This window comes from Geotrypetes seraphini, chromosome 9 (assembly GCF_902459505.1).
Source record: "Geotrypetes seraphini chromosome 9, aGeoSer1.1, whole genome shotgun sequence".
NCBI lineage: Eukaryota > Metazoa > Chordata > Amphibia > Gymnophiona > Dermophiidae > Geotrypetes > Geotrypetes seraphini.
This window is the reverse complement of record NC_047092.1, coordinates 19,396,017-19,414,877: the sequence shown is the minus strand read 5'-3', so window position 1 is coordinate 19,414,877 and position 18,861 is coordinate 19,396,017. Positions and strand designations below refer to the sequence as shown.

At 42.3% G+C, this 18,861-nt stretch overlaps 1 long non-coding RNA gene across 1 annotated transcript; it reads left to right on the top strand.

Annotated features, from left to right (window-relative positions):
* The first annotated feature begins 14,265 nt into the window (after window positions 1-14,265).
* On the top strand, window positions 14,266-18,037 carry LOC117367296. The gene is made up of 3 exons (XR_004540726.1): window positions 14,266-16,208; window positions 17,413-17,478; window positions 17,903-18,037. It is a non-coding gene; the product is annotated as an uncharacterized LOC117367296 (long non-coding RNA).
* The last annotated feature ends 824 nt before the right edge of the window (window positions 18,038-18,861 follow it).

Here is an 18,861-nt window from a genome sequence, read left to right as displayed (position 1 = left end):
GTCCCAAAGTTTTGTTTTCAGTCTCCACCTGCTGGTCATGATTAGATATATACCCATTCGTAAAGTTAACCTCTACTGGTCTGGAGAAGCTAAAAGAAAGTAAATTAGCAGGTAAGAACCTAATTTCTCCTTTTCTTACAGATGGGGGGGTGCCAAAAAATGATGGGCTCCGGGTGTTACATATGCTAGGTACGCTACTGTATGTAAAGATACCAGAAAGCTGGCGTAGCAAAAACTTTAAGTAAATTGTTATTCTTCTAAGTTTTGAGTATTTAACCCTCCCACAATCTCACGGACACTCATTTCAAGTTTATTTAGATTTTGATTTAAACGCAATATCAAATATTTTCAATGCGTATAACAAAAATAAATTTGGGGAAATAAATAAAACCATTTGAACAATAAACATATCCATAGATGATTAAAAATACATAAGGAGTACAAGGATAAACTACATTTGTTTAAAAATGCGTCCTCCATGCCTGCTCATAAATTTGTGGAGTATGTAACTTGTCGCTCATGCATATTTTTTTTTGCACACACCTCATCAATCCTTAGAGGAAACATTGGTCCTAGGCCACCATAGCACAAATTCCTGTATTATGCTTCTGCTGTGCACAACAATAAACACTGCTGTCATACTTTTTTTTGTCCCCTGCCGATTTCCTGATAGCACCCCCCGGACAAAAGGGGGGGAAGGAGTGCGTGGGGGGGGGGGGGGCCCAATAGGATTCCTCAGTAAGGGGCCCAGAAATTTCTGATGGCGGCCCTGCTACTGCCTATTCTGTACCGGTTCTCTTGTGGGGCAGTGTGTGCAAGGGAAGCTTGCCCTGCTGCTGCCTCTCTCTGTGTAAAGGATATTTGCACCACTGTTGTGAATTAATTTTTTTAAATGATTAGAAGTGGTAACAGTATGCAAAGCAATACAATGCAAAACAGTAGCTATGCCGAGGGGACAACTTAATCAAAGAGGGTTACCCCACTAACTGATAACATTTAAAAATTGTCTCATCTTTGGCAGCTGTGAATGCTTTATATATTAGAGAGACAAGTCTGACCACAGTGGTCCATACCAAGATAACATCACTATTAGACTACTGCAATGCCCTGTACACTGGTCTAACCAAAAAGAGTTTGCATTAGCTGCAACTAATTCAGAAGGCTGCAGCATGACTGATAGAAGACTGCAAGAGGCATGACCGCATCATAACCTTCCTGCACTTATCTGCACTGACTGCCAGTACCTCACAGGATTAAATTTAAATATTTAATTTTCAAGGTCCTTGGACCAGAATACTTAAAAGAACAAGCTAGCCTGTGTGGATTGCAGCCTTTTGGCAATGTACACAGGTCTGAGGGAGGGAAGGCGTGTTGTTTGCGTGATCAATGGGGAGTGAATGATCACAGCAATGTAATGTTGATGACTCACTGTCTCTCAACTGTTCTGCTATCTTTACACAAACCTTATGGGCCCTAGTGGGCCAGGATACCAGGCTTGCCAGTAATAACGTCCAAGCATGCTTCCTTTCCAGTAAGAGAAGTGTTGTGTTGTGTTTGTTTCTTGTTTTTTTTGTAAATGTCACTGTCCCCTTACGTTAAATACCACATGTTTTGATCTGCTGCACTTACTGCTTTCCACATGGCAATAAGAACTCGATTTGGCAAACATGGCCTCTGGAGCTAAATGAAAGAATTTCACACTTACACAATGGAAGGAGCTGTCGTCATAGAAATCTCTTTGGACAATATAATTTAGTTTAGCAATCTGTTTTATTCCTGGAACTTGACTGTACACTATTGGGTTATTAAATGAAGTTGCTTCTTATCTGGTAGGGACCTCGGGGGTACATCCACTTTCTGCCCAGCTTCATTTCTGCTGTAGAGTATACGAGATGATATCTTTTGCTCTCTCCTGCATAAATAAGAATTCATGAAACACTTTATAGTTATAAATAAAAGGTGTGATGACATGTATCGGCATTTGCAGGCATGATGGCGTATCATGTGGAATGTGATTCAGAGTTCATACACAAGGTCATGCACAATCCATGTGAGGGTTTTTTTTGTTTGTTTTAATGTGTTGAAATATGTAGAACATAAGAGTTGTCATAGTGGGGCGGATTGAAAGTTCATTAAGCCCAGTATCCTGTTTCCAGCAATGACCAACCCAGGTCACAAGTACCTGGCAAGATTCCAAGAACCCCCCCCCCCAAACAGATTTTATGCTGCTTATCCTAGGAATAAGCAGTGGATTTTCTCAAGTTTAATCTTGATAGTGGCTTATGGACTATTAGGAATTTATCCAAACCTTTTTTAGAGCCTGCTAAGCTAACTGCTTTCACCACATTCTTTGGCAATGAATTCCAGAATTTAATTACATGTTGAGTGAAGAAATATTTTCTTCAGTTTATTTTAAATCTATCTAGAAGCTTCATTGCATGTCCCTTGGTCCTAGTATTTTTGGAAAGAGTAAACAAGCTCTTCACATCTACCTGTTCCACTCCACTCAGTATTTTATAGATCTCTATCTCTATCATATCTCCCTTGAGCTATCTCTTCTCCAGGCTGAAGCGCCCTAGCCACTTTAGCTTTTCCTCATACATATGTGGTGTCTCCATTCAGATCTTGTGATAGAGCTTGTCTCATGGTATCCCTGAAAACTTTCAGCGTAATCTCACCCTTGAGATCCTGTGATAGAACTTTGTCATGGTGTCCCTGGAACCTCAAAGGAAATTAGACACTCATGAGATCTCATTCTGCAGAACCTGTGGCAGAAACCTCTCTTGTGTGATGTCACCAGGCTGAAGACATCCACTGATGCGGTTTCGGTGTAATTACATTCTGAAAAGAACCAGATGCTTTTGGTTGGGATTTTGAGTCAATAGAGTATTTCATGCCAAAGCAATGTTACACAATCACAGTGCAAGTATGGTCTTGTGTCTGCTTTTAAGAGTAGCTGGTGTATGGTCAAGACATTATCCGCTTAGGTGAAAAGCGGGGAAGATATTTTTAAAATAAATTACAGGTAAGCTTGTTAGTCAAGATAACAAGGTTGATGTTCAGTTGCATACTTATTGTTTTAATTGAATTTTTACTATCATACCCACCGTTTACTAAACTGCGATAGCGGTTATTAGGGCATGGAGCAACACTGAATGCTCTGCACTGCTCCCAGCGCTCGTAGAGTTCCAGGTAGAGAGATGTAGACAAGAGTTGCGACAGTTCAGAGAAGGGCAACCAAATTTTATGTTAACACAATGTATGCAGAAAAATAATTTCTTGGTTCTGGAGAGAGTTGGATTTTTGGGAACTGTGCTACCTTTTGAGCAAACAAGGATAATCCAAAGCCAGGCCTTTTGAGTCCACTTTGATCCCTTCTCTAGCTGTTGATCTAATACAAATTGCCATAACTTACGAAGAAATTGATCTTACATTTTTGGGTATTTGCTTATGCTAATGGCAAAACAACAAGCTTTGTTGAATCTGCTGGAGCCCAAATCTTATACATCGCAGTTCTGATTCCAGAAGCCCATCTGTTTCATTCTGGAAGCAGAATGGGAATTGAGAGGGCGGGGGGGGGGGGGGGGGGGGGGTGAGGGAATAATGTGAATATAAGGTTGAGAAATGACAGAGCTTGTTCTTGTTACAGAGGCAGACAGATGAGTTTCAGTGAATGCTTTTCTGTCCTGGAGTTACATCGGGTAAACTATGCCTGTTCATTTATCTGAATGCAGTGGTACAAATCCTCGCATGAATTACGATTAGTTATCAAAGCCAAATAGTAGGAAACTGGAATCTGTGCCAGACTGAATCTTCTCTGCTGCCAGCATCCAGAAAGCATTGTGGTACTACAGAACTGGCTCAGTTCAGAAAGAGCTTGGAGAAGAGAGATCTAGGGTGCTAAGGTGCAGTTTATGTGAAACCCGCCATCATTCATCTCTCATTTGCAGCCTGGATCCTCATCTACAAAACAGCCCACCACAAGGATGCCAAATCTCATTAGGAGTGCTTCACATTCATTTAAAAGCTTTCTCACTCTCACACTCTTTGAGCCCTTCTCACTCAGAGTTTTGATACCAGTTTACTAAGGGCTAGATTCACTAAAGATAACGACTCAATTGCTGTTGGCCAATTCGCCAACAGCGATTGGTTAAAAGATAGAAAACAGAGTAGGGTTAAATGGTCAAAATTCTCAATGGAGGAGGGTAAATAGTGGGGTTCCCAAAAGGTCTGTGAGAATTAAATTTGCTGATGATACAAAGTTGTTCAAAGTTCTTAAATTGCAAGAGGATTGTGAAAAATTGCACGAGAACCCTGGGAGACGGGGCATCACAATGGCAGATGATGTTTAATGTGAGCATGTACAAAGTATTATAGGTCCCTTCCAAGAGACTTACAATCAGGGTTGTACCTGAGACAGTAGAGCAGGAGTGTCAAATGTTGGTCCTTGGCTGCAATCCTGTCGGGTTTTCAGGATTTCACCCAATGAATATGCATGAGATCAATTTGCATGCACTGCTATAATTGTATGCTAATAGATCTCATGCATATTCATTGGGGAAATCCTGAAAACCCGACTGGATTGCGGCCCTCGAGGACCAACATTTGACACCCCTGCAGTAGAGGGTGAAAGGACTTGCCCAATCTCATAAGGAATGTCCGCCCGAAAGCAGTTTGCCTTAGCTTAGACACACTGAGGATTGAAGTTATTCCAAATGAATCAGTTCCTACATTTCTAATGTCCTATATGCTAATTAACATTTCTCTCTGTGGTGGTGCTGTGCCTTTATGAATATCTATAATGTTTGTCTTCATGGTGAGTTCTCTCACTGTGAACATCTGTGAATGTGTTGATAGCTCATTAATGCTCTGTCCTTCAGGCACCAGTAGACCTCTGTTCATGTCAATATCTTTCCATGAATGTCACCACTGTGCATTTTGAAGGCCCCTTCAAATCACAGAAAAGCAACTCTTGATTTCTAAATAATCCTAGCTTCTCCCCCCCCCCTCCTCTGGATAACATCCTTTTCAAACTTCTTGCCCCTCCCTTTGAGCAGGCTTACTCTTAAGCCAGCGTCTCTTAAACTTTTTTGGTTCCGGCACACGAAATGGAGCAAATGTATTTCATGGCACATTATAATTGAAATTATAAGATTGCAAAAATTTGAGACTTATTTAAATCACTTTAAGCTATGTATGGGTAATTGTAACAATGTGAAACTAAATAATAATAATAACTTTATTCTTCTATACCGCCATAGTCAGATGACGTCTAGGCGGTTCACATCGAAGAGGGCTGGACAATCAGCGAATTACAGAATGCAAGAAGTGAGGGTACAACTATTACACAAAAAATAGATAAAAGGAAAATATGAAACTTAAGTAAGAAATATGGATCTCATGTATGCAACCCAGGGAATAGAAGCTGGACAATCAACGGGTTGCAGAATGTGGTAAATGAGGGAACAACATATTACACAAGAAATAGAGGAAAAATTAAACTTAGGAAGTTCAGTGAGGCTTCTGTTTAGGAGATGAATCTATCAAACAGTACAGTTTTAATTTCTCTCCGAAAGGCACTGTAGGTCAGCCTGGCTCCATTGATGTTAAAGGGGAAGCAACCGGCGAGGGAGGAAGTAGGACCATTGGATGATGGAGACAGAAAGGGAGTGATAAAGGAGGAAAAAGAGGTAGCTGATAGGTTAAACAAGTTCTTCTCGTCGGTCTTCACAAGCGAGGACACATCCAGTGTACCAGAACCTGAAGAGATCTTCAATGGAGACCAGGAAGAGAAACTGTCGACAATAGAGGTGAGCCATGAGGATGTCCTCCAACAGATAGATAGATTGAAAAGTGACAAATCACCAGGCCTGGACGGAATCCACCCAAGGGTACTAAAAGAACTAAGAAATGAAATAGTGGAAATACTCCAACGAGTTTGCAACCTATCCTTGAAAACTGGCGAGGTCCCGGAGGACTGGAAGATTGCAAATGTTACACCTCTCTTTAAAAAGGGATCGAGAGGTGACCTGGGAAACTACAGGCCGGTAAGTTTGACATTGGTTCCGGGCCAGATGGTAGAAGCACTGATAAAGGACAGCATCTGTGAGCACATTGAAAGAAATGGACTAATGAAAGAGAGCCAACATGGTTTCTGCAAAGGAAGATCATGCCTAACAAACTTACTGCACTTCTTTGAGGGGGTAAACAGCCAGATGGACAAAGGGGAACCCATAGACATCATTTATCTTGACTTCCAAAGGCCTTTGACAAGGTACCCCATGAGCGGCTACTTAGAAAACTTTGGAACCATGGGGTGGAAGGGGACGTACACAGATGGGTTAAACACTGGTTGGCAGGCAGGAAGGAAAGGGTTGGAGTGAAGGGCCACTACTTGGATTGGAGGAGGGTCACGAGTGGAGTTCCGCAGGGGTCAGTACTCGGACCGCTGCTGTTCAATGTATTTATTAATGACCTAGAAACGGGGACGAAATGTGAAGTTATAAAATTTGCGGATGACACTAAACTCTGTAGCAGGGTTAGAACTGTGGAAGAATGTGAGGACCTACAAAGGGACCTGAACAACTGGAGGAGTGGGCGAATAAATGGCAGATGAGCTTCAATGTAGGGAAATGCAAGGTCATGCATATAGGGAAAAAGAACCCGATGTTCAGCTACCAAATGGGGGATTAGTACTAGAGGGAAGAAACCTCGAAAAAGACTTGGGTGTGTTGGTGGACACAACAATGAAGTCAACGTCACAATGCGCAGCAGCCTCAGAAGGCAAACAGAATGTTGGGTATTATTAAGAAGGGTATTACAACCAGAACGAAGGAAGTCATCATGCTGCTGTATCGTGCGATAGTGCGACCGCATCTGGAATACTGTGTCCAATATTGGTCACCGTACCTAAAGAAGGACATGGAGATACTTGAGAGGGTTCAGAAAAGAGCGACAAAAATGATAAATGGTATGGAAAACCTTTCATATGCTGAGAGGCTAGAAAGGCTGGGGCTCTTCACCCTGGAAAAGCGGAGACTCAGAGGAGACATGATAGAGATTTACAAGATCATGAAGGGCATAGAGAAGGTGGAAAGGGACAGATTCTTCAGCCTATTGGGAATACAAGAACAAGGGGGCCCCGGAGAAATTGAAAGGGGACAGGTTTAGAACCAATGCTAGGAAATTTTTCTTCACTCAGAGGGTGGTGGACACCTGGAATGCCCTTCCGGAGGCTGTGATAGGACAGAGTACATTAAGGGGATTGGACAAGTTCCTGAAGGATACGGGGATTGAGGGATATAGATAAAGGTAGAGATAGGTTCATAAAAGGGTATAGATAGAAGAATAATGTGAATTGGAAGATTTTAGTCAAAGGATCACTTACAGGTCATGGACCTGATGGTCTGCCGCGGGAGCAGCCTGCTGGGCGTGATGGACCCCTGGTCTGACCCAGTGGAGGCAACTTCTTATGTTATTATGAAATTACCAAACCAGGACTGCTGTTTGCTTGCTTGGAACATGAAGGACCTGTCCAAAAAGGACTTGTATTTGCAGCCGGTGATCCTTGGGTATGTAAATATGTTAAGGTTTCTGGTTGACTGTGTGGGGTTGTGTAGTACGAAACGTGGTAGTAGGTAAGAAGGCGCTAGTCCCCCAGACATGCTTGAAACAAATACAGGCAAACTTGAACATTATTCACGCCTCCATTGGCAACCAGTGCAACCTTCTGTAGTAGGGGCTAATGTGGTCGTTTTTCCTCAATCCGAAGATCAAGCGAACTGCAGTGTTTTGCAGTATTCTTAATTTTTGTACTATTTTCTTTGGGATACCTAGATAAACAATATTGCAGTAGTCCAGTATTGATAGGACTAGGGACTGCACCAGTAATCTAAAGGATGTAGCGTCAAAGTATTTTTTTAATGGTCCTTAGTTTCCACAGTGTGCAAAAGCATTTCTTCACCACTAAGTTCGTGTGGTCAGCCATGGTTAGATGAGTGTCTAGTGTGATTCCCAGTATTTTTATAGTTTTAGAAATTGGGTATTCTTTGCCATTTAATTTTAGCGATGTTCTGGCTATTTTGTCCTTAGGGCTTGCCAAGAAGATTTTCGTCTTTTCTGTATTTAGTTTCAGTTTGAAGTTTATTGTCCATTTTTCAATTTCGGTCATTATATGAGAGATGTGATCTAGAATTTCATTTGTTATGTTATTTAAAGGAATTAGGATAGAAATATCATCTGCATATATGTAATAGTTTAAGTTTAACTTTTGTAATAGATGTCATAAGGATGAGATGTAAATGTTGAATAGTGTGGGTGATAGTGGGGAGCCTTGGGGAACCTCCGAGGGGTTTTTCCATGGACTAGAGTAATTCCCATCGCTGGCCACTCAGTATGATCTGTTTGTTAGGAAGTCCTGGAACCATTTAACTTTTCCTGAGAGCCCTATTGCGTCTAGGCATAGTAGCATTATTTCATGATCTACTAGATCGAATGCACTACAAAGATCTAGTTGTAGAATCAGAGCGCTTGTGCCACTGCTGAAAAGACCATAAAGGTGGTTAAGGATGGAAGCTATAACTGTTTCCGTGCTGTAACCTTTTCTAAATCCTGATTGATGTTCACTAAGAATATTAAATTTGTCTAAGTAGTTCACTAGTTCTAAGTTGACCAATCCTTCCTGTAGCTTAGTGAATAGGGGGATGCTCGCTATGGGTCTATAGTTGGATATCAGGGCTATTGAGTTTTTCTGATCTTTGGTGATAGGTGTGATCAGTATATGTCCCATTTCCTCATTTAAGTTCCTGTTAGTAAGAGTAGTTGTTAACCAAGTGAATAGCTCCTCTTTAAAGTCAGGTGTAGCAACTTTCATGATCTTAGAGGGACATTTGTCCAGTAAACAGTTTGAGTTGGTGTATTTGTTAAACAAAGTTAAAAATTTATGCCAGTTTGGAAATTCGAAGTGGTCCCAGAGCATGTCTGCTCTGGACTCCTGTTCATGGGGTACAAAATAGAATTCTGTTTTGGCTATGGGCGAAGGTATTGTTGCTCTTAGGTCAGTAATTTTATTTTTGAAGAAATTGGCTAGGGTTTGGGCAGAAGGAGTGCTCTCATCCTTTTTCAGGATCCGAGTGGTATCTGTTATTGTTTTTACCAGTTTAAACAGTTCTTTTCTATTTATTTTTGATGTACCTATTTTTTTGCGTGTAGTGTTTTGAGCGTTTTTCTGTGATTAGAGTTTTGTATTTTTTCATTTTTTGTTTCCAGTTTGTCTTGTCTTGTTCTTTATTTGGCAGAGTTCTTCCACAACAAGATTCACCTCTTATCTCTCCTGGTTTTCTTTCTATCTCTCTCATCTTACCTTCAGCGTATGTTACAGTGGATCCTCCTCCACCACCATCCTGCTGTCTATTAGCATACCCCAAGGCTCTGTCCTGGGCCCTCTCCTCTTTTCCATATATACCCGCTCTCTTGGTGCACTGATCTCCTCATGGTTTTCAATATCACCTCTATACTGACAACTCCCAGATCTTCCTCTCCACATCAGATATCTCTAAAGGAGTTCAGGCCCGAATTTCAGCCTGCCTGTCCAACATTGCCACTTCAATGTCTCACCACCATCTCAAACTGAATCTGGCTTAAAATGAATTCCTTATCTTTCCACCTAAACTCACCTCCTTCCTCTCGCCGATCTCTATTTCTGTGAATAACACTATCCTCCTCCCTATCTCATCAGCTCGCAACCTTGGGGTGATCTTTGACTCCTCTCTCTCTTCTGCTCAGATCCAACAAACCACCAAATCCTGTCGCTTCCTCTATAATATTACTAAAATCCATACTCTTCTTTCTGAACACACCACCAAAACCCTTGTCCACGTTCTCATCACCTCATGTTTAGACTACTGCAACACACTTATCTTGGACCTCCCGCGCACCTGTCTCTCACCTCTTTAATCCGTTCAAAATGCTGCTGCATGACTCATATTCCATGAGAGCCGCTATTCTCACATTACCCCTCTCCTCAAGTCACTTCATTGGCTCCCCATCCATTTCCGAATACAGTTTAAACTCCTCTTGCTGACTTACAAGTGCATTCACTCTGAAGTTCCCCCCAATATCTCTCTTCACTTATCTCCCCCTATGCTCCCCCTGTGATCTCCACTCATCGGGCAAGCACTTCTTATCTGTACTCTTCTCTTCCACTGCCATCTCCAGACTCCGTTCCTTCTTCCTTGCGGCAACGTATGCCTGAATTGCTAATCAGTGTGATGGATGTGCTTGTTTTTGAGTGCAAATTAACTCAAAATGCAACTTGATAGTCGACAAGCAAACACACATTTCATCATCCACCATCTCCAGCCATTTTCTTTTTATCTATTTAATATCTGTCAGCTGAAAATCCAGTATTGAGAGTACCATTGTTATTATTACGTTGGACATCGCTTGATGGGTTAGGTAGGGTTTAAGTCCTTTCACCTATGTTCTGTTTACTTAAACTTGAGGTTGATATAGCAAGTAGGGTACTGCTGCTTAGCAGGAACTGTACTGCTAATGTCAATATGAATTCAATGTGATGAAGAAACACTCTAGTTAATGCCCCGGTTTCTTGCACCTTGACCACTGTAATTCTGTGTACTGTAGTATTAGATCCTCTGACTTAAAGCATCTTCTGACAGTTCAAAATGCTGCAACCAGACTTTTACGTAGTGGGCTAATTTTGATGATTATACATCACTATTATATTGTAACCAATGGCTGCCTGTATCATTGGGTTCAATGCAAGGTGGTCCTGTTTGGCCATAAAGTGTCCTTCATGTATTTATCTGTTTTTCTTTAGATACCTCCTGTGTTTTCTGCCTCAAAGTTACAGATTAGATTCCATCAGTTCTGCCTTTTTTTTTTTTCCACTTGCCCCCACCCCCACCCCCACCCCATGGAACTCTGGAGTGGCCTAGTGGTTATGGATGCAGCCTCAGCACCCTGAGGTTGGAGGTTGAAATTAGAGAATGACACGGGGACAAATTTTTCCCACCACCCCACAGGAAATCAATTTCCTGGTCCCCACAAGTTTTGTCCCTGCTCCATTCCTCTAAGCTCGGCCTTAACCACACAAGCCTTGAACACTTATGATTTTAAAGTGTTTGAAGCTTGTACAGATGAGGACGGAGCTTAGGCATTGGTGGACTGAGGCATTATGACATCACAATCGGAGCTCTAGAATGTTGCTACTTAGGATTTGAAAGTGTTTGAGGCTTGTACAGATGAGGACGGAGCTTAGGCATTGGTGGACTGAGGCATTATGACATCACAATCGGAGCTCTAGAATGTTGCTACTTATGATTTGAAAGTGTTTGACGCTTGTGCAGATGAGGACGGAGCTTACAGGAATGGGGCAGGGACAGGAAAAGAACTCTAGGTTGGGATGGGAAAATGAGTTCCCACGGGGACAGGGAAAAATTTGTCCCCATGCCATTCTCTAGTTCAAACCCAGTTCTTCTCCTTGCAACCCTGGTCCAGTCATTTAACATTCCCTTGCCCCGAGTGCAGTAGTCAGATTGTGAGCCCACCAGGACAGATAGGGAGAAATGCTTGAGTACCTGAATGTAGTCTAGAATTCAGCTGCACGACTCACATTCCATGAGCGCCCCTATACGCACATTACTCCTACATAAGAATTGTCGCTTCTGGGTCAGACCAGTGCTCCATCCTGCCCAGCAGTCCGCTCTCAGGTCAAAGACCAGTGCTCTAAATGAGTCCAGCCTCACCTGCGTACATTTCAGTTTAGCAGGAACTTGTCTAACTTTGTCTTGAATCCCTGGAGGGTGTTTTCCACTTTGACAGACTCCGGAAGAGCGTTCCAGTTTTCTATCACTCTCTGGGTGAAGAACTTCCTTACGTTTGTACAGAATTGATCCCCTTTTAACTTTAGAGAATGTCCTCTTGTTCTCCCTACCTTGGAAAGGGTGAACAGTCTGTCTTTATGTAGTAAGTCTATTCCCTTCAGTATTTTGAACGTTTCGATCAAGTCCCCTCTCAGTGTCCTCTTTTCAAGGGAGAAGAGGCCCAATTTCTCCAATCTCTCATTGTACGGCAACTCCTCCAGCCCTTTAACCATTTTAGTCGCTCTTCTCTGGACCTTTTTGAGTAGTACCGTGTCCTGCTTCATGTATGGCGACCAGTGTTGGACGCAGTACTTCATTGGCTTTCCATCCATTTCCAAATACAATTCAAACTCCTCTTTCTGACCTACAAATGCACTCACTCAGCTGCCCCTTACTACCTCTCTTCACTTATCTTCTATATCCCCCCCCCCCCCATGGCTCCGCTTAGCTGGTAAGTCCCTCCTATCTGTGCCCTTCTCCTCCTCTGCCAACTCCAGACTCCATCCCTTCCATCTTTCTGTGCCGTATGCCTGGAACAAACTGCCTGAATCCCTTTGGTAGGCTCTATCTCTGGCAGTTCTTATGTACACGTGCAACTGACCTTCCATAACTTGTGCACACAGATTTGCACTCCAGTCAGAAATTTGAGTGTGCAAGTTTATAGAATGAGGAAGACAGTAGACAGCCCCTGCTTCTAGTAAAAGGAAAGACAGATGGGGAGACAAGTGAAACAGAAAAAAAAAACATGTGGGCTGGAGATTTTGAGTTAAAACAGTTGGACTAGATGCAAAATGTGAGGCCACCAGTTGGTGAGTTGTAAGTAAGCATGTTCTATGCTCCAGGCTGATGTCATCCTCAAGTTGGATCTGGTGTATTTTTGACCATATTTGCTATGGCTGTTCCCATCACCACCATCTGCTACAAGCCTCCAGGCTGAAAGCCAGCAAGCAGTTAAAAGGATTATAGATAGGCAATTATAATTTTCTTATGTTAGTAAAATATCACAGCAATCTTGCAATGCTGAATCACAGGCAAAGGACTTGAGTTAGGACAAAGGTTTCTCTATTGAGAACAGAGCGGAAGAAAACATTTATTACATCGAGTCCATATTTATTATTACCCAATTACAAGTAGAACCTGCTGCTGTACCTGTCTTAGAATCATGAATTGTTGAGTAAAGTAGGCGTGGGTTGATTTAAAATCTATAAACCTTGGGTGTATGCAGAATTGGATAGAGGATGTACGCTAGATGTGGTGTATTTAGATTTTAGCAAAGCCTTTGACAGTGGTCCACACAGACGTCTAATAAATAAATAAACTGAGTGCCCTCAGGATGGGTCCCAAAGTGACGGGCTGGGTCAAGAACTGGTTGAGTAGAAGGCAACAGAGGGTAGCGATCAATGGAGATTGCTCTGAGGAAAGGGATGTTACCAGTGGTGTGCCTCAAGGTTCTGTTCTTGGGCCTGTTCTTGTTAATATTTTTATAAACGATATTGCTGAAGGGTTGTTGGGTAAGATTTGCCTCTTTGAGGATGATACAAAAATCTGCAATAGAGCAGACATACTGGATAGTGTGAATAACATGAAGAAAGACCTGGCAAAGTCTGAAGAATGGTCTGAAATTTGGCAGCTAAAATTTAATGCTACTAAATACAAGGTCAGACATTTGGGCTGCAAGAACCTGAGGGAACGGTACACTTTAGGGGGGTGAAGAACTTATGTGCACAACAGAAGAGTGGGACTTGGGTGTGATTGCATGTGATGATCTTAAGGTGGCCAAACAGGTTGAAAAGATGACAGTGAAAGCTAGAAGGATGCTAGGTTGCATAAGGAGAGTTATGGCCAGTAGGAAAAAGTACGTATTGATGCCCCTGTATAAGACTTTGGCGAGACCTCATTTAGAATATTGAGAATACAATCCTGGAGGCCACACCTTCAAAAAGATATAAAAGGATGGAATCAGTCCAGAAGAAGGCTACTAAAATGGTATGTTGTCTTCATCATAAGGCGAATGGGGACAGACTTAAAGATCTTAATCTGTATACTTTGGAGGAAAGGCGGGAGAGGGGAGATATGATAGACATTGAAATACCTACGTACTATAAATGCGCATGAGTCGAGTCTCTTTCATTTGAAAGGAAACTGCAATGAGAGGGCATAGGATGAAGTTAAGAGATGATGGGCTCCGGAGTAATCTGAGGAAATACTTTTTTAGAGAAAGGGTGGTAGATGCGTGGAACAGTCTCCTGGAAGAGGTGGTGGAAATGGAGATTGTATCTGAATTCAAGAGGGCCTGGGACAGGCACGTGGGATATCTCAAAGAGATAATGGTTACTGCGGATGGGCAGACTAGATGGGCCATTTGGCCTTTATCTGCCGTCATGTTTCTATGTACTCTTATAAGATTAAGGCAGTTACACAATTCATCACACACACACACACAAAAAAAGACCAGGTGCATTGCAAACTACTAGTTTTAATTTAAAATAGATAACAGAATAAATAAATAAATACCTAAAAAAAAAGAAATAGATGAGAAGGCAATTGTAATATTCAAGCTTTTTTAAAGTGTGGTATTGCTCCAGTAGATGTTGCATAGTTCAAGATTTGCATTTAGTATCTGACCAGATCACATGACCTATATTTCCTAGGTCAGAGATTCTCAACCCCAGTCCCCAGGACACATCCAATAGTCAGGTTTTCAGGATATCCTCGATGAATATGCATGAGCTAGGTTTACATATAATGAAGGCAGCATGTGCAAAACTAGCTCATATGCTGCATATTCACTGGGAGCCTGTCCAGCTTGGTGTGTCCCAAGGACTGGGATGAGAGCTTCTGCCCCAGGTGAACCTGTGAATTACTTCTGCATACAGGTAGTGGAAGAACAAGGAAGAAAGTGGGATGCTTCCTGCCAGGAGCTCACCCTGGCATTAGCCCTAGAAAGTAGAGTGGCCCCCAGTTCATCATTAGGCCTTTGATGGAGGGGAAACCGGCAGTCATCTGGATACAGGAAAGGAGACTATTAAAGAGTTTCTTATATAAGATAGTCTTTGGTAAAGGTAGTCGGTAGTATGAATATGAGGACTGTGGCTTGAGTGATGGTTTCTTGGCCAGAGGGGGGAGTTGTCATCTATGCCCCTTCTAATCCTGGGTACTCATTTACCAACTGAAAGTGAATGGATGGCAATATTGGTCACAAGTTGGCTACTTAACAGAAATCCCAGTGTGAGATTTGAATTTGGGTTGTGGGCAATGCTCCCTCTTAAGGATTGGCTAAGTGCATACAATTCTTTTTTTTATCATGTGAGCATCAAATTCTAAAGACCAGATTTGCAACTTGGCGACTGCAGTAGGCAACTGGGCAACTCATAGGGACTGATTAGGCTAAGGAGATTGTAAACCATGAGATGCCCAAGAAAAGGATCTTAGTAGCCCCAAAAGTATTCATTAGGAATGGGCAGAGGGGAAAAGATTTTAGCTTCATAAAAGTACCAACTTTAACTTCAATTCTGAGTTGTTTCTAAATCAATAGTAGTAGATGGGGTTTTATTATGAAACATTTCTATCATCTTAGCCGGAGCAGTAATCACAGCTACAGTTTAAAAGTAAGATGATTTGCATGATGAAAGTACTAGTTCTTTCCATAAGTAAACATATTGTTACAAACCGATGCCATTAAGACTTGGGTTCCCCCCAAAGTCAACCAGAACAGGCTGATTCTGTCCGGATTGTACTCCTAGCACCCTTGGCTATTGTAGGAATATTTTTTCATCCTTTGGTGCAAAACTCGAACTAGATCAACCTATTTTGGGTTGACCTGGGTGAACTACAGAGACTGGCGCAGTAGTGAACTGGCCCTGTTTCTGTTCCACTGAAGGCAGTGCTCAAAATGGTTTCCAGAGTGGGTGAGAGAGAGAGATGAAAAGTAGCCCTGATTTGGAGGTCATTTGAGAAGCTTTATGAGGTCCATATGACAAAGATGGAGACACTAGTTCTATGTTGAAAAGTAGTACAGAAAAGCCACGTGTGTGATGTCACCAGCTGTGCAACTATTTTCTCTATTGCGATTATATACGAATGGGAATTTTTCCTCTAACCTGAGTAGTTGATTTTTATTTTTTTCATTTTAGATGCAGTGTAAATGTTTTGATAAAAACTACAAATCCCAGAATGCTTTGAGGTGGGAATATACAAAAAAACAGGACTAGATAAAGATTAAGAGATTCGATTCCTAGCATTATATGGAAGACCGCCCAGGAGAACATCTTGTTCTATGCCAGTGGCGTTTCCAGACAGCCAATTTTGGGCAGGTCTGAGCTCAAGGTGGGCAAGAATCTCCTTTTCCCTTCCTTGCCCCCTCCCCCAGCCTGTGCAACTGCCTCTGTCCCTTCCTCCTTTCCCACCCACCCTCCAGCGTATGCAGCAACCTCTCTATTTCTCTTTCTTTCCAACTCCTTTTCTTCAGGTCACCGGCAGCTGACACGAAAGTCTTCCCTCTGACATAAAACACAAAAGCATCAGAGGGAAGGCTTCTTAGTCAGCCTCTGGCAGCATGCTGCTGGTGACTTGTGTCTGCAGGATGGGCAGGCCAGGCATATCCTGTAGCTACGTCCTTGTTCTGTGCAGGCTTTCAAGTTCTTGTATGCCTCTATAGCAGGGATCTCAAAGTCCCTCCTTGAGGGTCACAATCCAGTCGGGTTTTCAGGATTTCCCCAATGAATATGCATTGAAGGCAGTGCATGCACATAGATCTCATGCATATTCATTGGGAATTCCTGAAAACCCGACTGGATTGCGGCCCTCAAGGAGGGACTTTGAGACCCCTGCTCTATAGACATTGCCTTCCTGAAATATATGAAGGGGTGCTGAAAGATCTTCAGTCCAACCAACCAACCAACTTCCTAAATTTTGAGCATTATTTTGCTACTGTAGCTGAAAAGAGTGTTATCTTATTTCGTTAAGTGCCAGTTTGCAGAAACAAAATTCTATGTTTTGACATCATTTCAGATTATTGATTGAACCATATCCACGTCATTCTCTTCTTGGTTGGACTGAGAAATTTTCAGCACCCCTTTGTATATGCATGTGTATACCACATTTTCTAGTGGAAAGGAAGTTCATATCACGGGGTCACCAAAGGGGATAGAATTAATAATAATATCGGGATCGTTTGCAGAAAAGGTGGTGAATGCATGCAACTGCCTCCCAAGGGCGGTGGTGGAGGCAGATGCTGACAGAATTGAGGAAAGACTGGGATGGCATGACGGATCCTTAATGCTGAAGAAATACAAAGAAACTAAGCTAAGGATCAAATGAAGGGTCTATGATATTATGAGTAAGGTTACCAGAAGTCTGGATTTACCCAAACAAATCCTCTTTTTAGAGAACATGTCGGGATGGCTTTTCAAAACCCGGCACTTTGCCCAGGCACTTTGTCCAATAGTAAAATTTGATAACCCTAATTACGAGAAGTCAACTGAATCCTATGGTCCTCATCCATTATAATCAGCATTTCTCTTATTTTTAGGTATCAAGCTTAGATTTTAAGCCCTCCTCCAGGGACAGAGAAATGCCTATTGTACAACTGAAAAAGGTATGAGCTAAATCCAAGATGTCTTCCTCTTCTATTGCTAACATTTTAAACTAAGGCCTCTTATGTTTGCATAGTGTTACTTTGTTATTAATTAATCAGACCATAGCTCTTGGCTGCTTGTGCCCAAAGATGAGTCATGATTCTTGCATTCATTACTTTTCCTTTTGCATCTTGCTCACAATGGTTGGGGGCTGTCAAATTTGTCCTGCTGGTAGAGGTAGGACGTGTATGAGTTTCACTTTTGTGACCTGACGTGGCCATCTACCATCATAAAGTTGTTAAAAAAAAAAAAAAAAAAAGCAAAGGCTTTGAGAAATGAATCCTACAGCACAAATTGTAATAAATAATCTAAAGTTATCATGATCATAAATAAGATCGAACCTTTTCTAATCTCATACTGTATGTCTCTTTTTGCTCTCCTCAGCAACTCGTGGAGTCGCCCAGCTGATCCAGAATGCTGAGGAGGAAACTCTCAAACCTATCGAAAGCCAACTTTTCAACTGTGTAGTGAGATGCATCGTATTCTTCTTTCAGGGTCTGTTGCGTCTCTTGGTTGACCGGGTTTTCAAAAGAGCAACTGTTTAAGTGAGCCAGGTGTTCGACAAGGTCGCGGAGGTGTAAAATTTCGTGCAGAATTTGTTCTTCATCTTCCCCAGCTAGGATCTCAAAGACCAGCTGATAAATCATTAAGCCCTCATCCATGGCCTGTAAATTATTTGCGGTCGCCGCTGGGATGAAGCTCAATCTCTGTACACTTGAAGTCAGTGGGACAGTCTGTAATATTGTAAGAAGAAAATAACAAATAGTTTTTCTTAGTAATTAACAACTATTGCAGAACTCAGCTAACAAGACAATCATGTTTTTTGTAATTCACATAGGGCTCCTTTTACTAAGGTGCGCTAGCGTTTTTAGCGCACGCAGGAAGTTACCGCACGCGGCAATGTAGCACGCGCTATTCTGCGCGTTAATGCCCTAACGCACCTTAGTAAAAGGAGCCAATAGTTTGCTCTTGTTCAGATGAGGGCCCTCATAAAAGTGGTCATCTTTGTATTCCTGCTGGACATCTATCCGGTTTCAAAGTCTGCTGAACACCTTGTTCGGGTGACAGGTCAAATGCGCGCAAGACAATAGCGCGCAAGACAATAGCGCGAAGACAACTCAGCGCAAAGACAATTGAGCGCGCGAGACAATTGAGCACAAGGATAACTCAGCGCAAGACAAATGAGCGCAACCGTAACTCAGCGCAAGACAATTCAGCGCGCCTCAAGATGGCGCCTGGCGAACGAAGGGCACGCGCACGTTCAGCACGTTAACACGTGATCACGTCACCAGTTATCAGTATGGCTGCTTTGCCTCTTTGCGTTTTGAATACAAGTCATTTGA